Genomic DNA, 6,939 nt, shown 5'->3' with positions numbered 1-6,939 from the left:
TTACTAAGGCGACGTCAAGCTGCTGACCCAGGTGAGCGAAACCTCGGCTTTTGCCCTCGGGTGCAGCGGCTCCTCACTTGTCCCAGGACTCTCCTCTATCTCTAGGATCTCCTAGAGGGGGATCTGAGGGAGCCCGTCTCCTCAGCATCGGCTTCCCCGGGACGCCCCGCGCCTCCCCGCAGATCCCGGGTACCCAGGGACCCCCAGCGGAATCCCGAATGGAGATTCCTCTGAACTTTTGCTTGGGAACTGAGGCGCTTAATCATTTCGCAGCTCTGTGCCTCCGTTTCCCTTGAGCAACACCAGCTCCAGATCTGGGGAAGGAAATGGTTAGAGCAGAAATAAGCCAATTCATGGAGTGTATTTTAACAGGAGAGCTGGGTAGAGTGAGAGAATTTTCTGTTAGGATTATTAACACTGAAAGAAGATTGCTACTTGAGGAAATTCTAAAAGGGTTAACGTGAACAAAGTGGGGGCAAAAAGAGATTAAAATGAAATTGCACCACTGAACGTTCCTTCTGTGAGGGCTGAAGACATGAAGCCCCACTCATTCCATAGCAGTAATTTTATAAAACGTACAACCTATAGTCACAAAGTAAGGTCATCTATTTTTGTAATCTTTATTCCCGTGGTCAGGCCTGCCCCTAACATTTGCAGGCCCTGGGTAAAAGTACAAATAGAGACCCACAAACCATATGTTTAAATGTTTAAATGTTTAAATTTTTAAGTCAAGGTAACAAATTGTTGAATAAGCTACGTTCTTTTCTCCTACCTGGACAAATGTACCGTCATAATGATCAAGAAGTCCAGTTTCACATTCAGGATTCTTGGACTCCTTGGAATACCTGGAAACACAGCTAGAATATGGTACTGTGGGGAGAGCTGATCTCCAGTCCTTTCCCAGCCCTTTCCACCCCATTTCTGGCTCCCACTTACATCACTGAGAGGGGCCTTGCATACATAGTGTGGATACTCCAGGCCACATGCAAGTTCTGCCCATTATCCTGCAAAGCGCCATGGCTTGTCCACCTTTCAGGTCTAGGGGTGCCCATATTAGCACCCATTTCTCTGCCCTCCAGAGAAAGCTGGGAAAGAGGCTCATGCAGAACCTGGCATCGTTTGGGCAGTAAATTCCAGGGGTACAGGTACCCTGAACATGGTCTAGACTCCAGAAGAGGAGCAGTCTAGGCTTTGGGTGGGGATAGCCTCTTTACCCCACGAATTACTCATCCTTTGCAGAGGGGAGTGCCTGGAGGAGAGCCAGAAGTATTCTCTTAATTCATGTCCCAGAGCAGGGCAATACTGCAAGCAATAAGAATTTCAGTGCTAGCACTGTACCAACCACAGTGCTAAGCTCTAGGCCTAAGGCAATAGATAAAAGAGGGACAGAAGAAAAATGGGAAAGTACAACACAGTGATGCATTAGATGATAGAGATGAGCACAGGGTGCTCCTTAACACAGATTTATATAGTTTGTTTTCTATACCTACAATTCTGCCTTTTCCACTGTATCATAAATTGAATCATTTAGTATGTAGCATTTTCTGATTTCTTTCACTTAGCATAATGCATTTGAGTTTCATCTATGTTGTGTATGTCAGTAGTTTGTACATTTTTATTGCTGAGTGGTATTCCATTGTATGGGTGTACCATACTTTGTTATCTCTTTATCCACTGAAATACATTTGTGTTGTTTCCAGTTTGAGGCAATTATAAAGCTGCTATAAATGTTTAAGCACAGATTTTCATATGAAACATGTTTTAATTTTTCTTGCATAAATATGTAGGAATGGGATTGCTGAATCATGTTAAGTGTATATTCAGCTTTGTAAGAAACTGCCAAGCTGTTTTCCAAAGTGACTCTACTATTTCGTGTTCCCACTGAATATGCGATGTGAATATGTAGGAGTTTATCTATTCACCTACGATAAACATTTGGGTTGTTTCCAGTTTGGAGCTCCTACAAGTAGAGCTGTAATGAATGTTCATTTACAAGGCTATGTATGGACATACGATTTCAGTTCCCTTATATCACACCTAGGAGTAGAATGACTGGCTATTGTGGTAGGTGTAAACTTAACTTTTTAAGAAATTGCTAAACTGTTTTCTACACTGTACTATTTTACTTTCCCAGCAGCAGGTGGAAGAGTTCCAGCTTCTCCTCATCCTCGACAACACTTGTTATGGTCTATCTTTCTAACTTCAGGCTTTCTAATACATGTGTAATTATAATTTGCATTTCTCTGACAATTAACCATGTTGAACATCTTTTAATATGCCTGTTTGCCTTATGTGTATCTTCTTTGGTTAAGTGTCAATGCAAATCTTTTTTCCATTTTTAAAAATTGTGTCATTTTCTTATTACTGAGTTTTAAGAGTTTTCAAAATATTCTGAACACAAGCACTTTATCATATATATGACCTACAAATATTTTCTCCCAGTCTTTGGGCTACCTTTTATTCTCTTAAGTGTCTTTTGAAGAGCATAAGTTTATTTTTGAAAGGTTTAAATGATCAATTTGTTCTTATAGATTGTGCTTTAATGTCGTATCTAAGGAATCTTTGTCTAACTGAAGATTGCAAAGGTTTTCTCCTGAGTTTTCTTCTAGAAGTTTTATAGTTTTAAGTTTTATTTTTAGGCCTGTGATCTACTTTGAATTAATTTCTGTATATAGTGCAAGATATGGATTGGAGTTCTTTTTTTCCCATATGGATATCTAACTGAGGCAGCATTATTTATTGAAAGGATTATCCTTTTTCCACTGAATTATCTTTGTACCTTTGTCAAAAATAAACTGTCCATATCTGTGTGGGTCTAATTCTGTATTCTCTATTCAGTTTCATTGATCTATTTGTCTTTTTTTTTTTGTTGGTACCTCTTCATTTCCCTTACCTATTTCACTTATCCTCCCACCACCGTCCCTTCTGGCAACCACCTGTTTGTTCTCTGTATCTATGACTCTTTTTTTGGTTTTTTTTGTTTTGTTTGTTCACTTGTCTTGTTTTTTAGATTCCACATATAAGTGAAATCACACAGTATTTGTCTTTCTCTGTCTGACTTACTTCACTTAGCATAGTACCCTCTAGGTTCATACCTGCTGTTGCAAATGGCAAGGTTTTTTTCTTTTTTATGGCTAATGTTCCATTGTGTATATCACATCTTCTTTATCCATTCATCTATCGGTGGGGACTTAGGTTGCTTCCATATCTTGGCTAATGATGAATAATGTGATATACACATTATTCATGTGAATAATGCTGCAATGAACATAGGGTGCATATATCTTTTCAAAATAGTTTTTGTTTTGTTTTGTTTTCTTTGGGAAAATATCCAGAAGTGGAATTACTGGATCATATGGTAGTTCTATTTTTAATTTTTTGAGGAACTTCCATACTATTTTCTGTAGTGACTTCACCAATTTACATTCCCACCAACAGTGCATGAGGGTTCCCTTTTCTCCACATCCTCGCCAATACTTGTTATTTGTTGTCTTTTTGTCTTTTTTGATGCCGATACCACACTGTCTTGATTACTCTGGCTTTATAAGTCTTGAAGTAGGTAGTGATGGTCCTCTAATTCTTTCTTTTTCTAAGTTATCTTGGCTATTCTAGGTACTTTGCATTTTCATATGAAGTATAACATCAGCTTCTTAATTTCTAAAAAAGAAATGCCAACTGGGATTATCATAGGGATTGCTTTGATTTTATAAATCAATTTGGGGAGAATTGACATCCTAAAAAAGTTGAATCTTAAAACCCATGAGTAAGGTCTCTCTCTCTCTCCATTTATTTAGGTCTTCTCTTAGCGGTATTTTACAGCTTTCAGGGTACAGGCCTTGTACATCTTTTGTCAAATTTAACCTTAAGTATTTCATATTTTTATACTATTATAAATAGTATAATAAATAGCATTTTTAATTTCAATTTTTTATTGCTTGTTGTCAGTATGTAGAAATATAAGAGGTTTTTGTATATTGAACTTTTATCCTGCAAACTTGCTAACCTCATTTATTAGTTCTAGTAGATTTTTTAAAAAAGATTACATCAGGTTTTCTCTATAGATAATCATATTGTCTGATTATAAATAAAGACAGCTTTACATAGTTCTTTCCAGTCTGGATAAAACAGTCCCACACCACCCAAAAAAATTCCCTCATGCTGTCCTTTTTAAATAACATTAAATAACATCATCCCTCCACTTATAACTCCTGCCAACCACTGATCTGTTCTCCATTACTCATTTTGATTTTCAAGAATGCCTTATAAATGGAATCACTGCACATAAATTTTTAGACTGGTTTCTTTTATTCAGCATAATGCCTTTGAGATTCATCCATGTTTTTGTAAGTATCAGTAGTTCTCCCCTTTTTATTACTGAGTGGTATTCCATTATGTGGATATAACACAGTTGGTTTGTCTATTCACCTGGTGAAGGACATTTGGATTGTTTCCTGTTTGGGGTAATTATAAATAGAACTGCTATAAACACTTTGTGTACAGGCGTTTTTGTGCCCACAAGTTTTCATAATCTTAGAGTAGATACTCAGGGGTGGTATTGCTGGGTCATATGATTAATATATGTTCAACTTTATAAGACACTGTCAAACCCTTTTCCAGAGTGGTGGTATCACTTTGCATTCCTAACAGCCATCCATGTATGACAGTCCGATTGCTCTGCATCTTCACAAGTATTTCATACTGTTAATATTTTTTTAAAAATTTGAGCCATTGTAGTAGGTATGTAGTAGTGATTGGTAAGTTATTAAGAAATATTTTCTAATATTTTGAGGTTTTGTATACTTCTAAATATCTGTTATTGATTTCTAAAATAATTTCTGTATGATCAGAGAACATAATTTGTATGACTTGAGTACTTACAAATTTATTAAGACTTGTTTATGGCCCAGAATATGATTTTTCTTGATAAATGTTTCAAGTGTACTTAAAAAAGAATTTGTATCCTGCTGTCGTTGGGTAGAGTGTTCTACAATTGTCAGTCAGATCAAATTCGTTAATAGTGTTCAAGTTTTCTGTATCCTTGCTGATTTCTTTGTCTACATGGTCTATAAATTATTGAGAGAGGGTATTGAAATCTCTGACTATAATTGTGCATTTGTCTATTTCTCATTGAAATTCTATCAGTTTTGCTTCATGGATTTCAAAGCTCTGTTATTACGTTCATTAACATTTAGGACTGTTATGTCTTCTTGATGAATCAACCCTTTTATTATTATGAAACATACCTCTTTATCCCAGGTAATATTCTTTGCTCTGAAATGTTCTACATATGATATTAATATAGCCACTCCAGCTTTCTTTAGTGTTAGTGTGGTACATCTATTTCTACTCTTTTAATTTTAACCTGTACGTGTCTTTACATTTACAGTGGATTTTTGGTGGGCAGCATATATGAGTCTTTCTCCTTTATCTAATCTGACAATTTCTGTTTTTTGATTGGAGTCTTTAGACTATTTACATTTGATATGGTTAGGGTTTCCTATTTGTCTCATCAGTTTTTGCCCTTTTTCCTCTTTTTTACATTTTTAATTGAGTATTTTTATGACTCCATTTTTCCTCTTTTGTTGGCTTATTAGCTATAACTCTTTGTTTTATTACTTTAGCGGTTGCTTTAGGGTTTATAGTATGCATCTTTAACTTATCATAGTCTATCTTCAAGTGATATCGGTATACTTCTGTTTCTCCCCTCCTAGCCTTTGTACTATTATTGTCATATATTTTTCTTCTACATATGTTATTAACCCCACACTACATTATTATTTTTGTTTAAACATTTTAGATATCTTTTAAAGGAATTTAAATAGTAAGAGAAAGTCTTTTATATTTACCTACACAGCTATCATCCAGTGCTTTTCATTCCTTTGTGTAGATTCACATTTCTCTCTGATGCCATTTTTCTTCTGCCTGAAGGCCTTCCTTTAACATTATTTCTTATAATGCTGGTCTGCTGCTGATGAATTCTTTCAGGTTTTGTATGTTTAAATATTCTTTATTTCAGCTTCATTTATTTATTTATTTGTGTTTGTTTGTTTGTTTGGCCTCGCGGCTTGCAGGATCTTAGTTCCCCAACCAGGGATTGAACCCGGGCCCTCGGCAATGAAAGCACAGAGTCCTAACCACTGGACCGCCAGGGAATTCCTTCACCTTCATTTATTGAAAGATATGCTTTTTGGCCTGGAATTCTTTTTTTTTTTTTTTTTTTTTTAATATTTAAACTTTTTTTTTTTTTTAATTTTATAGCTACTTTATTTATTTATTTATTTTATTTTTGGCTGTGTTGGGTCTTCGGTTCGTGCGAGGGCTTTCTCCAGTTGCGGCAAGCGGGGGCCACTCTTCATTGCGGTGCGGGGACCGCTCTTCATCGCGGTGCGCGGGCCTTTCACTTATCGCGGCCCCTCCCGTTGCGGGGCACAGGCTCCAGACGCGCAAGCTCAGTAGCTGTGGCTCACGGGCCCAGCTGCTCCGCGGCATGTGGGATCTTCCCAGACCAGGGCTCGAACCCGTGTCCCCTGCATTAGCAGGCAGATTCTCAACCACTGCGCCACCAGGGAAGCCCCTGGAATTCTTAATTGACAAATTTTTTGCTGTCAGTACTTTTAAGATGTTGCTTCACTGTCTTCTCGCTTCTGCTTTTTCCTTCAGGAAATCTCTTGTCCTTTACTTTGTTCCTCTATGCATGCCTTTCTATCTCTGGCTGCATTTCAGATTTTGTCTTTATCACTAGTTTTGAGCAGTTTGATCATGATGTGCCTTGGTATAAATTGCTTCATGTTTAATTTGCTAGGATTTTTCTTCTTAAATCTGTTGGTTTATAGTTTTCATCAAAATTTGAAAATTTTTGTTCATTATTTCTACAGCTTTTTTTGGTCTCTTCCCTCCTTTGGGGATTTCAATCACACTTATACTAGGCTACTTCAAGTT

The 6,939-nt window shown here is 36.9% G+C and overlaps 1 protein-coding gene across 1 annotated transcript in view; it reads left to right on the top strand.

The window, feature by feature from the left end:
- The first annotated feature begins 18 nt into the window (after window positions 1-18).
- The window catches only part of WDR93 (WD repeat domain 93), a 42,945-nt gene continuing 36,024 nt past the window's right edge, over window positions 19-6,939 (top strand). Inside the window, exon 1 of the mRNA XM_057543752.1 lies at window positions 19-31. The gene's annotated coding sequence lies outside the window, so the exon portion shown is untranslated. The remainder of the gene's footprint in view (window positions 32-6,939) is intronic.

This window comes from Balaenoptera acutorostrata, chromosome 3 (genome assembly GCF_949987535.1).
Source record: "Balaenoptera acutorostrata chromosome 3, mBalAcu1.1, whole genome shotgun sequence".
NCBI classification, from domain to species: domain Eukaryota; kingdom Metazoa; phylum Chordata; class Mammalia; order Artiodactyla; family Balaenopteridae; genus Balaenoptera; species Balaenoptera acutorostrata.
Note: the sequence above shows the minus strand (reverse complement) of the source record. Positions and strands in the feature narration are given on the sequence as shown.